This window comes from Felis catus, chromosome C2 (assembly GCF_018350175.1).
Source record: "Felis catus isolate Fca126 chromosome C2, F.catus_Fca126_mat1.0, whole genome shotgun sequence".
NCBI lineage: Eukaryota > Metazoa > Chordata > Mammalia > Carnivora > Felidae > Felis > Felis catus.
The window spans coordinates 144420568-144444892 of record NC_058376.1 but is presented as its reverse complement, the minus strand read 5'-3'; the positions used below and the strand labels follow the sequence as shown (position 1 = coordinate 144444892).

Genomic DNA, 24325 nt, shown 5'->3' with positions numbered 1-24325 from the left:
TTAATAAAGTTCCATATTCTCATCACCGACTTTAAGACCTCCTGTGGGCTAGCCCTTCCTAAGTCTTCATTTTCACTTCACATTCTGCATCACCCACCCCCACCCCTCACCCCTGCTTGGGCTACCGACATCCCAGCTTCTCTGGTCTTCCTGCCATAGCTTGAATGCACTGAACTCATTCACACTTCATGGCCTCACACTGGCTTTTTCCTCTACATGGGATACTTGTTCCCCAGCTGTTGACAAGGCTGTTTTCTTTGCATCCTTCAGGTCTCACCTCAGTCCTTCACTACTAAATCATGCCTTCTCCCGCCTCAGTTGCTCTCTACCACATGACCCTGTAGTAGAACTTCCCATTTTCCCAAGTTTTCTTAGAACTTCCCATGCTCTGGAACTGCCTTGTTTAAATGTATTTACTCGCCCCCACACCCCACCCAACCATGGAATACAATCTTCTGAGGGTCAGGACCTTGTGAGTCACATACACTTTTGTATTCTCTTGGTCTAGAACAATGCCGGGCACAAAGTCAGTGCTCAATAAATATTTGTTAGGTGAATTAATATTCACAGCCATCATTCCTTAGGGTTCTTACGACTGTCTAATGTATTGTCTCCCGTTTTACGGGGTGAATTGTCACTACAGCAAAGCTTTCTCTCATTATACCTCGGCAACAACCCCATTCCCCAGCTTTCTAATAAGACGCTTCCAATTATTTGTGATCCAGAAAAAGAGATCAAAAATCTGTTAGCACTGAATGTAGCGTAAGAGCAAATAAGCTCTGAATGAAGATCTAAGTAAGGAGCTTGTGTTTAGTCCTATAATTTTATGACACTTATCTTAGCTACTCAGGAGACAATTTTTGCTTATATCATATTTATAGCTATCCTCTTATAAAGTATGGCAAAAGAAAAAAGACCTCTAGAAAAGAAAGAATCATAGTGGCAGTAGTAGTAATAATAAATTTAATAATAATTAATAATCATAATAACAGCAATTCACATTTAATGAGCACTTACTAATTGTCAGGTACCTTCATAATTGTTTTCTATATTTTAACTCACTTAATCTTCATAATAACCCTGTGAAATAAGTACTGATAATATGCTAATTATACAGATGAGTAAACTGAGGCACAGAGAGGTTAAATACAGTAAATTTCCAGAGGAAAAGTCATTTAATTGGCAGAGAAAGAATGTGAACTCAGAAAATCTTAATTTAAAATGTGCGTTCATAACCACTACTCGACACTACCTCGCAATGAGCCATTACTGACTTGAAAGTCTATGGTTTATTATGTTAAACTACTAATATATGAATGGTTTACCCATGTGTATATTAAAAGTAATGATATTTTAAATTAATTTATAACCAAAAACATTTAAGTCCATTCATCACATTCTTTGACTTCTAGAATTTTTTTTTTTAATGTTTACTTATTTGAGAGAGGAGAGAGACAGAAAGCATGCGCATGCACAAACAGGGGAGGGGCAGAGAGAGGGAAAGAGAGAATCCCAAGCAGGCTCCACACTGTCAGCGCAGAGCCCAACATGGGGCTCAAACCCACGAACCATGAGATAATGACCTGAGCTGAAATCAAGAGTCGGACATTTAACCGACTGAGCCATTCTGGGAGCCCCAACTTCTAGAAATGTGTACGATGACAAAAAACCACAAAAAACAAAGAACAAAACAAAACAAAAACGAATAAAAGGATGTGTAAAAAAGAGTAAAGCAAACAACAGCAGCAGCATGAAGAACTTGAAACAGCACCTTTGTACACATATCATTAATTATGAACCACTGACTAAGAAGAAATACGTATCTGCTGCTTTTCAAAATGGAAAAGATATTACTACCATGATATTGTTTTAAAAAGCATTTTGGCTCTGTATAATTTGCATGTGAAAAAATTAATTTAAATTTTAGCATAGCTGATCCCATTATGTACTATGTGTCCTTGATATTCAACAGTACGCACCTAAGGACTGCTGGTTGGATAATGCAGGAAGATGCCATCCAAGGTGGTCTTGATTGAGAAAGGCATCTGGCAGTCCTTTACCACATTCCTGGGTACACACTAGAGTCATGTAGACTCATGACAGTGGGAACCTATCTTCGCCAGGCTTTCCGGAAAGTAAAGCGTGGGTCCAAGGGAAATAGGAGTGAGCAAACTGAGGAGTGCAATAGAGGGAGAGCCACAGCCACCAAGTCCTACCTACCACCTATTTATCTGATGCTACTCAGGCGTCCAGGGGGAGAAAGAGCAAAGAATGTATCTCCAGGCTTCAATCTCCCTTTGTTCAAAGCTTTGCTCCATAGGGCAGAAAACCTCACATTTCCAAGCTGACCATGCATGGGCAGGATTGTGGTCCTCAGGGCATCTCATGCTTCAGTGTCAACAGGAATGTCTCAGGACACTCATGAGCGAAGCCACCATCAGAGTCACCAGTATGGAGCCAAAGACAGCCCACACTGAGGTCAGAGCAGAAGTTGGAAGAAGTTCTGAAGCCAACAGGATCTGAAGTGGTTCACAGGGGTTCTGAGAGCTGGCCCGGTGTGTTTTTAACTGGTTGAATCATGGGGCCCAAAGAGAGCGGAGGGGCAGATCCCCTACAGCCTGGAAGGGACCATGCACTACAAGACTTGAAAGGGGGTACTTTTCAGGACCTTCATTATCTACTTGAATGAAAACACAGAAAGCAAACTACTGACCATTTAGATGTCACAAGACTGGGAAAGATAACTAGCAGATTGAATGGCTGAATTAAAATTCTAAAGATTTTGACAGGCTGGAATGATGAATGACAGCTAGTAAGATGAAATTTTATAAGGGAAAAATATTGCTTGGGTGGGTGCCATGGCTGGAAGACGAATCACCAGCAGGAACGAACATCCTCAGGGAAAAAATCATGAAAAGAAAATGTGTATCTCTAATTCTCTAACCTGGGGGGTTGGACAGGGGACACCAGAGAAAACAAGATGGCGCAGCATTATCGACCAGATGTCCACAAATCCATGTCTCCCCTCCAGTAGATGCCAGTTCCCTGGGCTCTTAACACCACCAAGGAGGCAAATAATAATTGCTTGCTGAATTTAAAAAGTGAAAAGAATACTATAATGAACTCTCATATGCCAATCAAATCGATCTGAATTGTTAACATTTTGCCATGTTTACATGTGTGTTTGACCCAAGAATTTGGAAGTGACACAAAAAACTTCAACATACATTGCATCACCACAATTATCTTCATCACATTAACAAGATTATATCAATTAACCATAATACTCTAATCATATCCAAAATCCAGCTCCTATTCAAATTTCCCCCACCTGACCCATAATATCTCTTATAGCTTTCCTTTTTTCACACTGAACCCAATCCAAGTTTCCACATCATATTTGTGGGTCTTTTTTTTTTTAATTTTTTTTTTCAACGTTTATTTATTTTTGGGACAGAGAGAGACAGAGCATGAACGGGGGAGGGGCAGAGAGAGAGGGAGACACAGAATCGGAAACGGGCTCCAGGCTCTGAGCCATCAGCCCAGAGCCCGACGCGGGGCTCGAACTCACGGATCGCGAGATCGTGACCTGGCTGAAGTCGGACGCCCAACCGACTGCACCACCCAGGAGCCCCTGTGGGTCTTTTTTTTAATCTCTTGTAATCTAAAGGAAACTCTGTATTTTTTATTTGGGACTTGTCCAATTGTTTCCTTTTGGTGTCATTTAAATGATTCCTATATTCTCAACATATGCTATAAACTGGAAATTATGTCTACATCTTGATTAAATTCACCTTACACATTTCTGACAAAAACACTTCACAGACAATGATTTTTCAAAATCTTGCGTCATGTTTGGAGGCACATCACATCCACCTGTCTCACTATTAGTGATGATAAGTTTGAGTACATGGATAAAGTAGTCACTATTTTAATGCTTATAAATGCTGTTTTTCCTTTCACAATTAGCAAGTGATCTGCAGTACCATCATGCTTTTACTCCATAGGACTATACTTTTTCCCAACAATACTTTATATAAAGGTTTTAGAGCCATTGACGATCCTTGTCTGGATCGATTATTTCACAGGGACTGTAAGAATGGAGATTTTCTAATTCTGTCATTACTTCTTTATTTGTCAGCTGCCATTCCTCATTAAAGAACTTTCCCTCATCAAGTGCAGATGATTATAGTTCTTCCTAAAAATTGACATCCGATGTTTATATCTTCCTCACATATGAGAATTCTAACCAAACAATCTGTGGCCTAAAATAGGAATCAGCAGACTTTTTGCAAAGAACCCGATGGCAAGTATTTTAGGCTTTCCAGACCATATGCCGTCGCAACCATTCAATTCTTCCACTGTAGCACAAAAGTAGCCATCAACAGTACATAGATGAATGAACGTGGTTGTGATCTGATAAAACTTTATTTACAAAAACAAATGGAGGGCCAGGTTTGATTCTCAGGCCACCATTTGCTCACCTTGGTCTATAATAATATCATTTACTTTTGATACATTTTATTTGTCCTACTTAGTGGCTTTCAAGGTACTTTCACGTAGATCATCTAGTCTGTTCTCCACACCAGCCATATCACATAGATGAGGCATATGACTGCTATCAGACAGAAGAGATGAGGCTCAGAAAGGGTCAAGGAGAACCCCCAACCTAGATTTCTCAACTCCTTGCCTGATGCTTATATCCCCATTGTCTCCCTTTATGTAGCTGGATACGGACCCCAAACCTACCATCACGAACAACAAATGTAATGCCCCAAAGATTTCTGAAAAATTAAAGGTCAAACACTCTAATCGCTAAATTATGCTTTCCACAGAGAGTTAGCTATTGATTTGCCAGAATGAAAAATAAACCATCCCAGCATAAACATACTCCAAAGACTACAGTTATGTTTCCATTTCCATGAAAAGAAAACAAAATTTAAAATGTCCTGAAATGCATAACCCAGATGGAAATTAATGCCTGGGCTTAGTTTGTTAATAGAATATAAAAATAAATAGAGGTGCAAACCTTTCCACGTTGCCATTAACTTTGCAACTAAATTTATCAAAATGTCAGAAGCCACAGTTTTCTTCCCTAACTCATTAACAGGTGGTAAAATATACAGAAGCACGCCAAGCACTGTAAAGTGCTCGTGCATCATCCGTCAATATTATTGCTGCCACGGCTGTTGTTAAAGACAGAACGGATCCTTACACGGTAGGACAAAACGCGCATTTTGCCTAACCAACTAGGCTTACATCCATGTTGGGAAAAGAACCTGTATTTAAATACATGGTAAGAAGCTCCAAATCTGGCCTGTTTGTTACTGAGTCTCACCAACAAACAGAACATTCCAGAGACCACATTCCTTTTTTTTTTTTTTTTTTTTTTTTTTTTTTTTTTTTTTTTAAGGCAGAATTGGTCTTGAACTCCATGGGAAAAGGCGAGGCTACTTTTATACCCCACCTCCATAAAATGTTGCCAAAATGTGAGAGGTATATCTCTCCTTCCACTATGAAAGACAATCGGGTTCGGCAAGAGCAAGGAAGCTAACTTTTATGAGGCAATTAGTATGACCTGATGATTTACATTAGGCCCACCCCTAATACTGCAGCGGCAAGAATACTAAAGAAAGCCTACGCCCTGTGCTTAATACTGTAAGTTACGTATAGAAGCTAATGAGTCATTAAAGAAAACATGTTCTATTCTCCTACCTTGAGAAATACTTCATAACTGTAAAATTTTAAGTGCACGTGAAGTTGCAGTTTTCATACAAGTAGAAGTCAGCAAAACATTGGAGACAACTGAATTTAATTGTCATTGCACACATCTGGGTGTTCCGCTGATGGACCTGTGATTTGGAGATGAGTAGTTGGTTAATAATGCAAAATGTGCTTCATTCGCCACGTGCAACTATTGCAAAGAGCAAAGAGCTCCCTAATTCACAAGTACCTCCGGAACCATGAAGGGAAGCAAGAAAATGAATGTTCAGTACTATTGAAAAATAATACTTGCTAATGTAATAAACTACTGCACTTACACTGAGAGAAAGGTTTTACAATTTAATTAGTCTTTTGTCTTAGCTAAGTGCTTTTGCTACTCAAATCCTCCCCACACTCCAAAGCAGCGCCCGTTTCTGATAGCACAACCCACAAATGCTCATGGCATTCAGATGCAGTCACCCTTTGTTTGAGAATATTGGGCAAGAGATGTGGGAAAGCATGTCCCTGGGGCCTGAACAGTATTCGTAGTCATGAGGGTTGATGTTTACCTGCCAATGCTGAGGACTGAATCCTGAGTAACAGAGGCACCGTGTTTTCTTTACCAAATACATACAGTCCGTGTGTGTTGAACCTGAGGCCTTCCGAAGTGTGTGGCCCAGGACAGAGGCCCCTCTTGCCCAGTTTGAGAGGTAAGTGCTGCTTGACATTTATTTCCTTCCTCAGTAGAGCCGTGAACCACTAGCTCTCAGCGCTTATCCCTAAGTCCATCATGTTCCAGAAGTGAGGGCCTTAATGACACTCACTTTGCCATACCGAGCTAAATCCAAGGTTTCAAAATAGCTATTCAGTATTGACAGTCACCACTATTCATGGTCACTTCAAAGACAATTCCAATTTTCCCACTGCACAGTTAGATGTGGGCAGGGCAAGGGAAACAAACACTGGAGGTCTGGAAAAGAAGGAGGAGAGGAGAAAAACTGGGAATATGTTTCTTCCAAGGCAACTTGTCTCCAACTCAGACTTTTCCACATCAGAATCGCACCAATGCCTTCCAACTCCTTGGCAACTTGGAACCTTCTTTCAACATTTACCCAGTAAGTTGTGCCAGGCACTGTCCTGGGCACCGGGGATAAGACTGGTCCCTCCTATTAAAGGTCTCGATATTCCAAATCCATGGATTTTCTGTCACCATTTCCCGGCCAATTATAAGGAAAACATGCATTACTTCTTTCCAACACTTTCCCTTTCACTATTTCTCTTTTTTAGTCAAAGGCAGTAACTATAGCATAAGAGCATGATGCTATTTTTCCTCGTAATTGAGAGAAGATGCACATCCTGTCAGACATTCTAAGGCCAAAGAACTAACCACTTTCCCATAGGGTTTGTTGAAAGGTAATATCAGCAGAACCAACCTTAACCTTTGTCCCCTCCAGCCCATGCCTCCCTATACTACCTTGCTGTTTGAAACAGAGCACAAATCAGACAGAAAGGAGGATTTCTCAGAGAAGCTTTCTCCTCACCCCAACAAGGAGAAGGGAGGGAGGCTTCAAGCAGAGAGGAGATGACACAGTGGGACACCAATATCACTGAGCTTGACAGGAAGTCCCTGGATCACTGGAGGCAGGCAAAGAGCACTGGGTATAGACGGTACAAGAAAGGAAAACTTGAGAATTTTCTTGTTCCCGAGATACATGCAAGTTAGATCTCAACTTGCCAGTAGGCCACAAAGATGGAAACATCACCAATGCCAGGTACACTGTATCATGACCTGGGCAGGCATAGGGTAAGGCAATATCACGTGATGTCCCCAACTTGGGATCAACAAGAAGACAGGGCTGAGTTGTGCACAAGGAATCACATAGGAGGGAAGCCTTTGTCGGGAGGGCCTGATGGAGTCACCAGCCATCCTCAAGGAGCCCATTAAACATAAACTAGGTCAATAGGTATGTTCAACCAAGAAGACTCATGCAACCCCACCACGGGCCGACATGCAAAGCAACATTTTCACACCATCTCCTTCCTCACTGACCCAACATTAAATTGGTCACTACAAAAAGGTAGAGAGAAAAGTATGTAAGAGAATAGATCGTGACCCAGAACCCTCCACACCCAGGGAGCCAGAGTCACAAGTTTAGAGCGAGGAAAGATGGGTAAGATGAAGAAATGTGTATTAAACAGAAGACTAAAGTTTTAAGTTGATAACACTGAGACCTTAAAAACTTTAAGTGGGGTGGTTTTTTAAGAAATAAGAAGTAGATGTCGATCGAGCGAATTGGTAGCAGTTATTGAACAAAATAAAACCATTTCAGGTATATGCCAGAGCATTCAGACAGCAGGAAACTGAGAAATTCTTAAACATATTCATCAAGCCACAATTGGTGACAAAGTGATAAAACTGTATCACCGTACTACAGAGAAATCTGATGTGCACCTAGGAAGAGGCCCCTTGAAGCAAGCCTTGGGAACTTCAGCTCTATGCTACCTCCCAGCTGCTTGGAATTATAACAAAGAGTGATGCTGTTTGTCTTGATCCGCAAAGGCATTTAAATTTGGCAGAAGGTCCCGCTTAAATGTTTGCAAACTGTCTACATTTACAGCTGGGATCTCTTTCCCTAAAACTGCAGAGAACGGAAAACTGCACTCTGTATTTTTCTCTTTGTACCTTTTCTCATCTTCGTGGTCGCCCATTAAAAGTGATCGCCTTTGGAAAGGAGATCAGAAATTGCTTCAGAAAGGTTCTGTTCTTCCAAATGACATTGTTAAGATGGGGGTGTTTTTTTATAAATCTGTTTCTCTTCTGATCTCTTCACTTTGCAGCTAAAGTCTTTCAACCGCCTTGGGATGAAAGAAGTACTGTAGAATATTGATTTTTTTTCCCTTCCCCCTGCAAATTCATGACAAATGGTGAACAAAAGCTTATCTGGAAGTTTAGACGTCCAATTAAAATTTTACTCTCAAGTGAAAATTCCTCTAAAAAAAATAGAGAGACTCCAACTTCTGTATACTCTGTATATCTTCACTTCACTGGAGACCAGTGACCAATATCAAGAAACTAATCTTAAGATTAACTTGGGGAGAGAGAGAAGGGGAGGGAAGGTAGAAGAGAGGGAGGGAGAAAGAAAGAAAGAAAGAAAGAAAGAAAGAAAGAAAGAAAGAAAGAAAGAAAGAAAGAAAGAAAGAAAGGAAGGAAGGGAGAGAGGGCAGGAGAGAGAGAGCATGTAAAAAGTGAGAAGCATCACTCAACATACTTTATCCCTTTGGGTCAAAGGGAAAGGAAGAAATGGCACTTGCTGGAAAGATGATAGGATTTATGAATTTGGTGGCAATTTAGATCCAGACTGCAATATAGTCATTTAAAAGAAATAATATATTTGGTCATTCAGATGATGATTCATATATTTGATCTTTATTCAGTTCCTGAAAACTTTCAGAACCATAAAGGTGACACGGGTGTTTTGTTATTAATGAAGGTGAATTTTGGACCCCACCCAAGGGCAGGGGCTGGTTGCCAGGAGGACCAAACATGTGATGACACAGTTGGAATGTTCATTCCCACCTCCTGACCTCTAAAGGGGAGGGAGGGTGGAGACTGAATCACCCAATGGCCAATGACTTAATCATGAATACGTAATGAGGCCTCCATAAAAAATCCAAAAAGACTAGGTTCAGAGAGCTTCTGGGTTGGTGAATATGTAGAGGTACAGGGAAAGTGGTGTGTCTTGAGAGGGTACAGAGTTTCTATACCCTACAGAGTTCCCCATATCTCACCCAGTGCATTTCTTCATCTGACTGTTGATTCAGATCCTTTATTACATCTTTTAATAAACTGGTAAACATAAGTGTTTCCCCAACTTCTGTGAGCTTCTCTAGCAAATTAAAAGAACTTAAGGAGGATGTCACTGGAACCTACAATCTGTTGCTAGTTGGACAAAAGCACCGGTGATAGCCCAGGGCTTGCAACTGGTATCTGAAGGGGGGTTAGCGGTCAGTCTTCTACAACTGAACCCCCAACCTATGGAATCTGATGCTATCTCCAGCTAGAGAGTGTCAGGATTGAGTTGAATTCTCCGACATGCTACTGTTGTCTGAGAATTCCTTGATCTTGTTGTGGGCGGGACCACCCCTCATGAAGGGTTGGGTTCAGGAACCCTAAAAGAGTTGGTGTCATTAGGCCCAGAGTGGGTCTGGCCATGGTGAGGTAAGACCCAGGGAGCCAGGAAGGGAAGGGCGCATTATTTCAGGCAGAGTGTGCATGTAAGAGTAGAGGCAGGACACAGAAGGCAAGGGAGGAGGGCTGGACAGGTAAGAACAGGTTTAGGTGACAGACACGTGGTTTGCATGACGAGAAGTCAGAAAAAAGTCTGGAAAATAAATTGAAACAACCTTGCATATGTCCATTTCATAAAAGGTTTAATATTTAAATTGGTTCTTTGCTCACCTTTTTTGTTTCTTGCCTTTGATTCTCTCTTTGCATCTATTAACATCCCCTGATACAACTCTGCCGGATAAGCTTTACCTCCCTCTTTACGTACCTTCTTCAACAACCAGTTGAAATTATTACTGAAAAGGTAAAGGTCCCTTTGGTATAAGAACACTCTGGGGGCGCCTGGGTGGCACAGTCGGTTAAGCATCCGACTTCAGCCAGGTCACGATCTCGCGGTCTGAGTTCGAGCCCCGCGTCAGGCTCTGGGCTGATGGCTCAGAGCCTGGAGCCTGTCTCCGATTCTGTGTCTCCCTCTCTCTCTGCCCCTCCCCCGTTCATGCTCTGTCTCTCTGTCCCCAAAATAAATAAACATTGAAAAAAAAAATTTTCTTTTTAAAATAAAAAAAGAACACTCTGGATTACATGAAATTAGTAACGAAACACTGGGGTGAGAAGTATGATTCTACATGCCAAAACAGAAAGATAAATGCCTAAATCACACATAAACAGGCACACGTGCACATACACGCACACAGGCACACACATATACACGTGCTCACGTGCACGCAGACACATACGCGTACCCACCTGCACACACATACATGTGTATGCCTGTACACATGAACAGGCAGGCATATGTGTCTACACACAGAAAGATAAAAGAAAAGAAGAAGAAAAGGTGATTTTCCCCGTCAAAAGCACCACCTGGCCCTGAAAGAGCCTACCAGTCACAGGTTCGCTGTGCTATCCCAAGTCCCAGTACTTGCCCACCAAGTAATAAAATCAATAACACACTATTGATAATCCAAACTCAACTTGACCATCGTTTCTATGCAGCACCACAGAACAGCTTCGAGGGAAGGATTTAGATTCCATGTAAATGTACAGCTCTACAATGCCAAATTCCTAACTTCCTCATGTGGGAGCAGCCTTGGGAGCCCCAGCGCATTCCCACGGTCCAGCCTGCCTCACATGCCTGTCTTCTCCAGCAGCATTCACACTCCCCTCTGGGAAATTCTGCATTGCTCTGGTTCACGACTAGGTGCTGTTGGCAAGCCTGCCTATCCTTCATCCAAGAATTTCATCTTCATTATTCTGGTCAGAAAACAAACCTACCCATCACCTGGAGGGAGACCCAGTCAGTCTCTCTCTTCCAGGTGACACAAGGTGTGCAAAAATGCAAGACAGCCATACAGAATTGTCTTCCAACGATAGCTCCTAAACCACAAGGAATGACAGAGGTGAGAGGTGGTTCTCCCCAAAGAGGAAATATACTGTTTCCAAAAGGAAAACCCTGAGCAGACAACCTAACCTGGGTGTATGAAACCTCTATCTGGCTCCCCAACTCAGTTTTACTTCCTAGGAGTGCCTGACACTGTTTTCATACCTGGGTGAATTGATTCAATGCCAGATTCAGGAAGTTATTGCCACGTGAAAACATGCATCTCTGAAGCCCAGTTCTTTGAAAACACCTCAACGTCCTGGCTGTAAAACAAAATATCCCTGCGAACCACCTGTCTGCATGGACCATGAGTACAGACCATGAACTCCTGCCTCCAAAGTCCCAGCCACAGTTGGCCGACTCTGTAAGTATCTGAAGTTGACAGTTTTGCCCGTGTGGTCACTTTGCTCCTCTGTCAACCCTTGGGTCCACGCAACTCAAGAGGTGGACTGAGACCCAACGTGTAGGCCGGGAGGTGAGGTATCCTAGAGTAGGTGAGGAAGCAGGAGGCTCAGGTTCAGAATTTGCTTTGTCATGTAACCGCTATGATCCGATCGACCCATGAACTCAGAGGAATGCTGTTTAAGCTCCATGGAAGGCATCTTGGAAGAGAAGATTGGCCAGAAAAGATACAAGCAAGGAAGAAAAGGAGTCTAAGAAAGGAAAAGATCCCCAGAGAAATAGCCCATGCTGACAGACAAGGGACAACTCCCAAAGGGAAGGCATTTGAAATCGCACAAAACTATCTCTGAGAGAATCCTGTTATTTTCAGCCAAAAATATGTTTCTCGAAAACTTGGACTTGATCGTGGATAAACAGCACTATGATACAAAGATAAATGGACCAGTTCCTTGAGTCACAGACACGGCTCTATTAAATTCAGAATCAGATTTTCTTGAAGAAAGGAGTTTCAAGGGATACACATGTTTTGAAACAAAATGGGTGGGGGTGCTGAGTGCTCCAGGCAATTCTGAGTCCTTCAGCAAAAATTTCGAAAATAAACCTCGGATATGTTCATCGACAGATAAACCAGTGCACACAGCTGTAGCCAAGTGCTCCATGGCAGGAATTCTTCTTCCGGTTCCCCTAAGTTTTTCCTACAACTCCCAAGCATTCCAGAACCTCATCCATCCATCCATCCACCTATCCAGTCACTGAACAAATGTTGATCTGCCAGGTACTGCTATTCACTGGAAATTCAGCCTGACCGAAACATATATGCCCCTTTTTTCGTGGGAGCTCCCAACCCAAGCAGAAATGTAGCTACTCATAACGCAAAACCACAAATGAATACCATAAAAGATTATGCTAAAGACACAAAGAAAAGCTTCTCTGCAAGAGAACAAGCGGGAACATGACCTTTGTTCACATGGTCAGGTGTGGCTTCTCTGAAGAAGTGACAGTGCTGTGGTACAGGCACTAAAATGGGGGAAAAGAAGAAGGCTTCCTGCACAGAGCAGAAACCACGTGAAGAACTGGAGGCTAGAAAGAGCCAAGGCGGGGGCGGTTGGGTATGGGGCTGGGTCCCGGAAGGAGGCAGGTGACACAGTAAAAAGACACGGAATATGCAGATGGGGCAGGGCGAGGTTGGAAAGCCAGGCTGGTCAGCCCTTGTGGCCTCGTGAGCCAGGCAAGAACTTGAAGAAGTACTGGGAGGAGACAAAGCCATCTGACTTTGTTTCTAGCAGAGCATTCTAGCTTCTGCATGGATACAGTCTGGGGGCCAATGAAGGAGGCAAGGAGACTACTGACAGCACAGATTCACAGTGTGAAGTCTGAGGACCAGCAACATCAGCACCACTAGGGAACTTAGAAGAAAGCAGATTCTTGGGGCTCCTCCCCTGACTTACTGAATCAGGAACTGGGGGTGGGAGACAGTAATTGTGTTTTAACAAGTCCTCCAGGTGATGTTGAGGTACATCGGAATCTTCCAACCACTAATCTAGGAGGTTACCTAGTTTAGGAGCTGGCAAGGAACTCTGGCGCTTGTAGAAGAATAGTGACAACAGAGATGAAAGCCTTTAATCTATGAGCAATTCAGAAGTATTAATACATGCTCCTTACAAATTTGGCAGAGGTGAGGAAACGTGCCATCGCCTGGAGCCACCAGAAGAATATGAGTGGAATAAGTCTGCAGGTCTGGCAGCACAAAAGACAACTGCTCTCCTTCAGGAACTCTGTTGCTTACTTGAGCCTTTCTTCCCCCATGGATGTCAATATTTGGAGTTCCTTTCTTTTTAAAATTTTTAATGTTTCCTTATTTTTTGAGAGAGAGAGAGAGAGAGAGAGAGAGAGAGAGCAAGCAGGGGAGGGGCAGACAGAGAGGGAGACACAGAATCCGCAGCAGGTTCCAGGCTCTGAGCCGTCAGCACAGAGCCCGACACGGGGCTCAAATTCATGAACTACGAGATCATGACCTGAGCTACTATCGGACACTTAACCGACTGAGCCACCCAGGTGCCCCAATGCTTAGGGTTCCTTCAAGAGTTGCCGCCTCTAAGAGCTAACATTTGAAACAAATTTATATGCAGTTCCACTCAACAAGTCTTCACCAAGGGCCTGCTGGGTACAGAGTGAGGCTGCAAGCAGCAGAGGCTTATGAGAAATTCGGAAAAAGTCTTCGTAAGTAGCGCCCACCTGGCAGGCCTAGAAAATAAGAATGGGGCAGTGGAGGAATTCCAGAAGGTAGCGGTTGTTGCATGTAAGCTGATGTGGGCAGAGTGGGCAAAGAGAGGGGGCATGGCCGCCTGGTCCTCAAGCTGATCACCACATTCTGCTGGTACAGCTGCTCTTTCTCAGCTCCTTCAAACCCATCCTTCCCTCAACACTCACTCACAGCCACATACACAGGCATCATTTTTATCCAACTGCTGGGTGAAAAGGAAAGTGATACCGTGCCGAATACCACTCCTCTGTGGCTGGAATGAGAAACATATCAATTAGCCCCTAGTCAAGGAATGAGAATCGCCAAATCCGTGGACATGGTTTTTTTCCTGTCATCTCTAGTTCTCGAAGGAGAACTGAACTGTTTGAGAGAAAGAACAACTTTCTTAGATTAGGCCCCCAAATGCATCCAACCAGAGTATTAGATATGTGGAGAGGAGGTGAGTGACCACCTTTGTCAGAGGACCCCCAGGGAGATCAGGGACTTCCCTGTCATATTAGTCATAACAGACCTGGACCCTGGAGCCTGCTACCTCTCCCAACTCCTCTCTCCTGCACAGCTTCCAAAGCCTCATTACACTGGGAAGGTGTTCATTTATGTAAAAAAAAAAATGTTTTATGGGGCGCCTGGGTGGCTCAGTCGGTTAAGCATTCGACTTCGGCTCAGGTCATGACCTCGTCGCGGTTTGTGAGTTTGAGCCCCGCATCTGAGCTGACAGCTCAGAGCCTGGAGCCCGCTTCAGATTCTGTGTCTCCCCCTCTCTCAGCCCCTCCCATGCTCGTGCTCTGTCTCTGTCTTTCAATAATAAATAAACGTTAAAAAAAATTTTTTTTTAATGTTTAAGTAAACTTCAAGTAATGACTATGAAATAGGACATTGCCGAGGATTCCAGCGTAATCAGGAAACAGTCTGTTCAAGTAACTCCAGGCTCTGAACATTCCAGCTAAGATTTCACTCTGTGTCCTTAGCTACTATTCCACTCTCAGCATCAGACGTGCTCACATGCCGTGAAGATAATCATTAAAGGGATTAGAGACACTTCCAAGTGCAGAAGAGTGACAGAGTAACCAAGAGAGGCCTCCTCCTTGGCAACATCAATTAGGCAATCCAAATTGCCAGAGTGAAGCAACATCTTACTTCAAATAGAAGGAAGCTGGGCGGGGGGCGGCAGGGGGGGGGAACACACATGACAAACATCAAGAGAGGAGCAGTAGCTCCAATAATACCTTCATACAAAAACAAACCCCAAATGTTAGCAAGTATATCAGTCAGTATCCTTAGTTGTTGTTGTTGTTGTTGTTATTGCTATTTTCTGCAAATACAGAACAGCTGAATGGCATGGGAATTTTGAAGGAGACAAATTTCTCTGCTTTGGTTCCCCAACGTTTATTTGTTCTGGTCATTTTCTCTCATCTGTTCTTAACAGATCAATATGCGCCTCCAGTTACTCCTCCACAATCCAGCAATCTGAAGGAGAATGAACTTCTGCACAAAACTGGTGACTCCTTGGGGGGTTTGGGTTGGGGCATCCACAGCAGATTTGAGTTTGGGGAAACCTTCCTGTCGAGTACGGATGTCAGCACATCAGCTGAATTGAGATCAAATACTCAGGGGGGAAACAGAATTACTTTTTAATTAAGGGAGCTTAGACCTGAATAAAATAACAGAAAGAAAAACATTTATGCTTGCCGTTCAGTCCTAAAACAATCTCCGACAGAAAAGTCCTTTCCCGTGAAGTCTGGAGCTCACAACCACTCTGCTACCCCATTCCAGGCATTTTTGGTAAGCCAGATGGAACATGCTATTGGCTAGGAAGGGCTTTGGGGAACTTGCCTGCAGGGGAATCTCTTTAATAGACATGCCTTCAGTGCCTGCCTTGCCCAGAGAAACCCAGTGAGAGAGAAATTAGAGAAACAGAGACACAGAGTCAGAAAGAACAAAAACAAAAAAACAAAAAGAAAAAAAGAAACACACACATGTGCACACACACACACAGATGCACACAGAGCAACAGTTGCTCCAGGGCTCCTGGCTTACGTACCTCTACCTTCCGCTGCCACATTCTCTGTTTCCTGTCCTTGGAATTCCTGAAATCCGCTCAGATCCTTAAAGCCAGGCCTCTCACAAGGAATACACACTGAGGAGAATAATCCCTCACTCTGATTACTTTGAGGGCACTGGCTTCAATGTTTTTTTGGTCAACATGACTGTACTAATCTATATTATAAATGATAATTCAGTTCGCAAATATTAAACTCATGAAGTAATAAGCAAATATGGTCAGATGACTCCCCTCCTAAAATCCACTGATGCTTTTCCATTGCTCTGAGGATCCAGGTCAGTTCCTCCAACCTGTTATAAAGTCCTGCAGGCTCTGACCTCTGCCGACCGTCCCGCCCCTATTCTCACCTCACCCCCGTGCCTGTCTCCCACCACGAGGACCGGGTGGGATCTATCTTGTTCACTGCTGTATGTCCAGCCTCAACACCAAGGGCAGTGTTTAAAGAGTACCAATTTAGGGTCTCTGTAGGCCACACCAGTCTTCATTTTCTTTGAGCATAGCAAGAAGGAATTTCCACCAAGAGATATCAAAGTATTGCATACTGCCAGTATTCCTTATGAAGTCCCACACCAAGTGACATCCAGATGTCACGAGTACTATTTCAGCTCACTGCCAAACGCAGGATTTCAAGAATCAGAACAGCTCTGGGCCAGTGTGGTTTGCTCGGCAACAGGGGTGGATGCTGAGGGACACTGCCCTCAATTTTCAGCCAACCCACTGCACAGATAAGCAGACTATTTGTCTGAGGCTGAGTTCCCTGGGAAACCAACTCTGAGACTCTGAGATGTGTGTGCAAGAGGTTTATTGGGATCAACTCTGGAGGGAAGGGAAAGAAGCAGGATCAGGCAGAGGGAGGAGCTGACCTGAGATGCACTCTTAACAGAAGTCTCTCTTCACCCCACAGGAGACTTGGGAAACTTCACGGGCCCTCCCTTCCTGAACTGAGGGAAGGGAGCCTGACATTTGTGCTCTAGAGGCAAAGTCACTGGATGCTGGCTGCCCCTTCCCTCCTGGGGCGTTCATGGCCTTGGGCAAAGCCACTCTCAGCAGCCAGCAGCTAGGGAAAACAAAGAACTCTGGGAACTGTCAGGGGCCCACACGGGCTACAGCTGGCGCACAGAGGGCCCAAGCAGACATGTGGCTTGCACACCAACACATCCACCCCTCCATTTCCGAGGACGGGACCGAGATTCGGATTCTTCCATCACTTTCCTTGACCAGAACTCTTGGGCCCAGGGTGCTTATCAATGACAACTTTGCTTTGACAATGGCACAGATTTCTCCCCAGCATTCTTACAGGGATACATCTAAGGGCTAGCAAGCATTTTTCAAACACAAACATAGCTCCATCAAGAGATTTTTGGTAGCACAGTTATTGAGTTCTGGGTGGGGAGGGGTTGTGAAAACAGAAAAGCACAGGGGATCTTAATTAAGAATGATAAACATTAGCAATACTTCATTCATTCTATGGGCTTCGCAAGAAGGGAACTGAATCAGAATGAATCTGGATAGATCATGACGTTCTAGGCCCTCAGGAGTTTTCCTGAGGACCTATGATAGCATACAGAGAAACTGGATGCATATTTGTTCCGCTGATTTGAATGAAATCTTACACAAAAATTATGGCACTCATAATTCTGAAATAGTGGTTTTAGTTCTAAAATATGCTAAATCAATCTTTTACAGGTAAATGGATAAAGATGTCCTGGGGTTTGAGGACATACACAGGAGGTGAAGGAAGTTAACAGAAAAAGAAAAGGGGTCTTAACCGGTCTCCCTTCGGTGAGAGAAAGGAGGTGGAGGGAAATGGAGCCTTCAACTGCATTCTGGCAGTGTCCGAACAAGGAAGAAAGCTGAGAGGCATCTAAGAGGGGCTGACAGATGTGGGTCTCAGGAAGGCAGAAATCAATAATACTGAGGCATAAAACCAGATAGGCATTGAATATTTAGTTAGTGAAGCAGACCCACTGTGGGGGGAGGGGAAACCCTTGTGGTACGCATTGTACCTGCCAAAAATAAACAAAAAAACAAAAACCACACAAGCTACTTACTATAACTACTGGGAAGACAGAACCTAGAATTACCTTTCTACCCACTAAACACCAATACTGTCCTTGTTCACGGTGCTGTCTGACGTTATTTTAGTAAACATAAAATTTTAAAAGCTTTCATAGACTCATTTGGGACTTCTATTGCCACCCATCTCAAATGCAATATCCTGGAATGTGAATTTTCCTATTACAAGGGGTACTAATACCTAATTTCTGGGTAGAAGCTACTGTATACACACATATTTTCTTAATGGACACCTAGGTATTTGCAGCTTCCTGATTGCCCACAAACTCATAGAACTTGACAATGAGTGGAAAGTACCAGAACAAGAAGGATGGCAGGCCCAGCCCCATCGTTCACCAGCCTTGAGATCCCACAAAATCCCCTTAATCACAGCTAGACACAGCTTTCTCAGCTCTTAAATAACATAGGCATGAATATAAAACAGGCCCTGTCCATCTTGCAGAGATTTCTGATTCAGATGAGATTTTGGAAGAGTAGCTTGTAAACTTTAAGATGCAATACAAACATAAGGAATTATTATGACATGTGTAGAGAGTACAGGAGTCTATTACAGAAAAGAGCAGAGAAAGTACCCAGTACAATTGGTGAGAAAAATATTGCAGATGTAAGTTCATTTACATTTAGCCATTTTCACCCTGGTAATAAAAGCTATCACAACATGAAACATAATAATAAATGAAATGCTTTCTGTGCTCTAGATAGCATCAAAATAGCTGTATCTGGTTTGATAAAAAAAAAAAGGAAAGAAAACTCAATATTTACCAACCTCACTTAATATGAGCTGACAACGTTGAAAGGCTTTTTATATAATAACTCTTTTAATCCCCATTACAACGATAGGAGGAAAGCACTATTATTAAACCCACTTTACAGATGAAAACCTGAGGCTTAAAGATATTAAGTAACTTACCCAAGGTCACAGATATAGGAAATGGCAAATGCAAGAGTTGCACCCAAGCAGTCTGGTTCTGACCCAAAAATAGTGACATACTGAGTGGCAGAGACCATCAACACTAACCTTGAAAAGTTATGACTGTGGGGAGAGGACGGATGAGAAGGTCAGGGGAGGAAAATCTTTTTTAACTGGTACTGTGCTTATTAATGTTTTTATCTACCCTCTTCCAAGTGTATAAAGCTATGGGATTAAAATCAAAGTCCCAGCCCACAAACAAATGGTCCGCTAACCAGGAATCTCTCTCTCATTAAGGGGACAGATTTGTGCCTGGTGGTTCTGCTGCCTCATCTCAAGCTGACCTATGCCATCCCCAGTCCTGAACTACCAACAATTCAGTCTGAACCAGGGTAAGTGGACAATCTGGTCATGCCTACTGTCTGCCACCAGAAATTCTCTGGCAACCACCCTATAAAAAAGAAATGACCTCGTACCTTGGCTCATCCCCAGCCTTTTAAAAGGGAGATGGAATGCACGAATGAGCCACACCGCTGGGCAAGGGATCTGTATGATAATGAGCCTGTTCTCCCAGAGGTCAGAGCATGATACCAGGTCATCCAGGGCAGACGGGGCAAGTTAAGTATTTCTGAGTTGATGTGACCGCAGGAAAGAACGGTCATTTTGAACTTTTTGCTGTCTGCCAAGAGAACTTGATTAACTCCTCAAACATCGGTACCTTCACTGTGCCAGGCACTATGCTAGACCCCAGGACACACAATAAATCCGATTCAGTCTCTACAGTGAGGAGTTCAAAACCTAGCAGGGCATGGCAGGCACATAAACTGCCACCTGTGATGAGTGCTATGTACTTATGAGTGCAAGATTCATATTTAAGAGACAAGAAGAGAAGGTAATGGGAACACAGAGGAAGGAGAGAATGGAGGGGGAATGCAAATACAGGAATTACTGTTGAGTAAGATGGATGGGATTTATGGTCCAACTACATGGGTGAGAGAGAAAGAGGAATGACCCCAAGATTTCTAGCTTTCAGACCGGCTCAGACAAACATAAAGAATGGTTCTAAGAGGCTGTATCTGAGTTCACTTGTTCACAGCTCCAAGCGACAACTTTTAAACTACTGTTAGCGCCATCTGTTGGCCATAGTAGAAATGGATATACACTGGGCTGGGATTAAGCTTTACCTAAACGAACTCTGGAAGTTTCAAAGAAGATTGTCTGTATATAATGGCATTCTTAACCTAGAAGGGGAGGAAAGGAAAGTCATTAAAAGTATATGTGGTCTGGGGGTGCCTGGGTTGCTCAGTCTGTTGAGTGTCTGACTTCAGCTCAGGTCATGATCTTGCTGTTCATAGTTCAGGCCTGCATCAGACTGTGCTGACAGCTCAGAGCCTGGAGCCTGCTTCGGATTCTGTGTCTCCCTCTCTCTCTCCGCTCCTCCCCTGCTCACTCTCTCTCTCTCAAAAATAAATAAACATTTACCAAAAAAAGTATATGTGGTCTGAGTTCAGATTGCCTTGGAGATAAATCAATAGTACATGACCTTGGTCAAGTCATTTATCTTGTCTAAGATTCAGATTTAGTCAAATGTAAAATGAGAATAAAATACTGTAACTATGTCACAGAGCTGTTTTAAGGATTAGAATATACGCTGCATAAACAAAAGTTTCATACACTGGTAGTGGGAACATAAATTGAGCACCATTTTGGGAAAATGAGTGTCAATATCTATCAGTGTTGAACATATGTACAACACCCTATGATTTGGAGTGTCACTCTTAGGGATATATCAACAGAAATATGAACATAAATGCTGGATGATACATAGGAGAATTTTATACTGTTCCTATGTGTAATAATAAAAAACTGAAGATAATACAAATTTCCAACCACAGAAAAATGGATCCATAAATTGTGGTGTGTTCATACAATGGGAAATTATACAGTAATAAGCATAAGCAGTCAACAACTATACATAAAAAGATGGGCAAATCTCACAAACACAATATTGAGGAAAGAAGCCAGACATCAGATAGTACATATTATGTGACTCCATTAAAATAATCTACAGAAACAAGCCAAACTAATACACGTTGTTAAAAGTCAGAATAGACATGATCACTGAATGGAGGTTTAGTAACTGGAAGAATCACAAAGGAAGGTCTGAAAATGTTAATGTCCTTTCTTCTTTGGGTGCCACTTACTTGAATATATTTACTACGTAAGAATTTATAAAGCTATACATTATCATTTGAGCGTTTTTCTACACATATGCTACATGTCACTGAAAATTTACTTAAAAAATATTTTTAAGTGGTAATATGCTGCCTGTAAAACTCAGATTGCCTGATTTCAAGACTTACTATAAAGCTACAGTAATCAAGACAGTATGGTATTAGCAAAAGTATAGGCACATAGATCAAAGGACTCAAACAGAGTGCCCAGAAATAGACTCACGCGAATATGACCAACTGATCTTTGACAAAGGAAGGAAGTCAAGTCCATGGAGAAAGGACACTCTTTTTGACAAATGGTACTGGCACAATTGGATGCTGATATGAAAAACAAACCAAAAAAAAAAAAAAAAAAAAGCCTAGACACGTATCTTACACCTTTCAGAAAATTAACTCAAAATGGGTCATAGACCTAAGTGTAAAATACAGAAGAAACTTCTAGAAGAGAACAGAGAAGCATGATCCATGAGAGAAAAAAAACTGGTAAGCAGGACTTTATAAAAATTACAATTTTCTCTGCAAAGATACTACTAAGAAAATGGAAAGATAAGCCACAGAGTGAAAGACTATATTTGGGTTTTTTTTAATTTTTTTAATGTTTATTTATTTTTGAGAGAGAATGAGCAGGTAAGGTCAGAGAGAGAACGAGGGAGACACAGAATCCAAAGCAGGCTCCAGGCTTGAGCTCAGAGCCTGACGCGGGGCTCAAACCCACGTATTGTGAGATCATGACCTGAGCTGAAGTCATACGTTTAACCGCCTGAGCTACCCAGGCTCCCCGAAAGATTATATTTGTAAAACACTTGTATCCAAAGGTCTTGTATCCAAAAAACAGAAATCCCTCTTTACCCAAGGTCTCACTTTCTGCATGGTCCTGTGTTCAAACGCAGTCCAGAAGCAGATGATCCTCCTTCTGACGTAGAGTCAAAGGTCAATAGTAGCCTAATACACATCCCAATGCCTGTGTCATGCACCTCCCTTCATCTCATCACATAGGCATTTTATCATTTCACATCATCACAAGAAGGATGAGACAGTACAATAAGATATTTTAAGACAGAGAGAAAAACCACATTCACATAGCTTTTATTACAATGCACTGTCAAATGTTCTATTTTATTATCCATTATTGTTGTTAATCTCTTATTGTGCCTAATTTATAAATTTAACTTTATCGTACGTATGTATGAACACTACAGGAAAAAAACATCGTGTGCATCAGATTTGGTACGATCTTCAATTTCAGGCATCCACTGGGGTCTTGGAACGTATCCCCTGCCAATAAAGTCAACAAAAAATAAATAAACAAACAACCCAATTAAAAAATGAGCAAATATCTGAGCAGACACCTTACCAAAGAATACATACAGATGGAAAATGAGCATAGAAAAGATGTTCCACATCATCTGTCACTAGGGAATTGCTAATTAAAACAAGATACCATTACATATATATTAGAGTATCTAAAACCCACAAAATGGGCAACACCAAATACAAGTGAGGAGGCGGAGTAACAGGAACCCTCTCTCATTTATTGCTGGTGGGAATGCAAAACCAGTACAGCTACTTTGGAGGACAGTTTGTCAGTTTCTTACAAAGTGAAACACAGCCGTAACCACACAATTCACCAACGTGCTCCTAGGGAATCACCTAACTTATCTGAAAAATTATGTCCATACAAAAATCTGCACGGAAATGTTTATAACAGCTTTATTCAGAATTAGTAAAAACTAAAAGCTGCCAAGATGTCCTTCAACAGGTGAATGAATAAAGAAACTGGTACATCCACACAATGGCATATTATTCAGCAATGAAAAGAAGTAAGCTATCAAGACAGGAAAAGACACAGATGAATCTTAAAGGCATACTGCTAAGTTAAAAAGAAAAAACAAGCCAGTCTGAAAAGGCTATATAGAGTATTATCCAAATTATATGACACTCTTGAAAAGTTGAAAAGTATAGCAACAATAAAATGATAAAATGGTGGGAAGGGAGTGTTGAACATTCCCTTGGATACTGTGAAACACTGTGCCTTATGTAAGGCACCGAGGAATTTTTATGGTGGTAAACCTGTTCTGTACAATAAGGTAATAGTGGATACATGTCACCATGCATTTGTCAAAAACCATGAAACTTTATAAAACAAAATGTGACCTTAATGTACAGAGACTTTTAACAAATCATTTAGGGGTTGTGAGATCCCAGGATGGAATGCTAAAAGTAAAAAAACAATCTAACCATATTACAAACGTATGAAATGTTCCTCATGCAGATGGGGAAAAATAGTGCTAACCTAAGTGACTTTCGGAATAAGTGGTCTGTGAGACAAAAAGGCAGTAGAAACTGTACAGAAGCCTTGTCCTCTAGATGATAAAGATCTTTCTCACAAGTATATGAATTTACAATTTTGGTAACACTATAAATGTATATTGGCCTTGAACAATTAAAAAAAATAAAGGACAGATGGCGGGAGCCAGCTTTCTCACTACTGAAGTGTGAGATTATCAACAAGCAAAGGGAGAAGGCAAAAGTGGTCCATGTGGTAACGGATTCAGCTGGAGACCTCAGTGTAAAACCCATGTTTAGCTTAATACAGATACAGATGAGTTACACATAGAAATAGTTACAGGTAATTGTATATACACAGATTAGTATACACACATATATGTCCCTGCTTTGTCCATTTAGCAGGCCTAAAAGAAATGATACTCCAGTAGAAAGGGCACACCTAGAACCCACATCTTGGTGTCGAATATCATTCTCCAATAAAAGTGGCCAGGGTTGGGGCGCCTGGGTGGCGCACTCGGTTAAGCGTCCGACTTCAGCCAGGTCAAGATCTCGCAGTCTGTGAGTTCGAGCCCCGCATCGGGCTCTGGGCTGATGGCTCAGAGCCTGGAGCCTGTTTCCGATTCTGTGTCTCCCTCTCTCTCTGCCCCTCCCCCGTTCATGCTCTGTCTCTCTCTGTCCCAAAAATAAATAAACGTTGAAAAAAAATTAAAAAAAAAAAAA

The 24325-nt window shown here is 42.3% G+C and overlaps 1 protein-coding gene and 1 long non-coding RNA gene across 13 annotated transcripts in view; both read right to left on the bottom strand.

Moving 5' to 3' along the window:
- Nucleotides 1–10368, bottom strand: part of LOC109491555 — a 58875-nt gene extending 48507 nt beyond the window's left edge. The window contains exon 1 of the long non-coding RNA XR_002144985.3: nucleotides 5716–10368. This is a non-coding gene — a long non-coding RNA (uncharacterized LOC109491555). The remainder of the gene's footprint in view (nucleotides 1–5715) is intronic.
- Nucleotides 1–24325, bottom strand: part of RBMS3 (RNA binding motif single stranded interacting protein 3) — a 1326374-nt gene that overhangs the window by 1213181 nt on the left and 88868 nt on the right. The window lies entirely within an intron of this gene.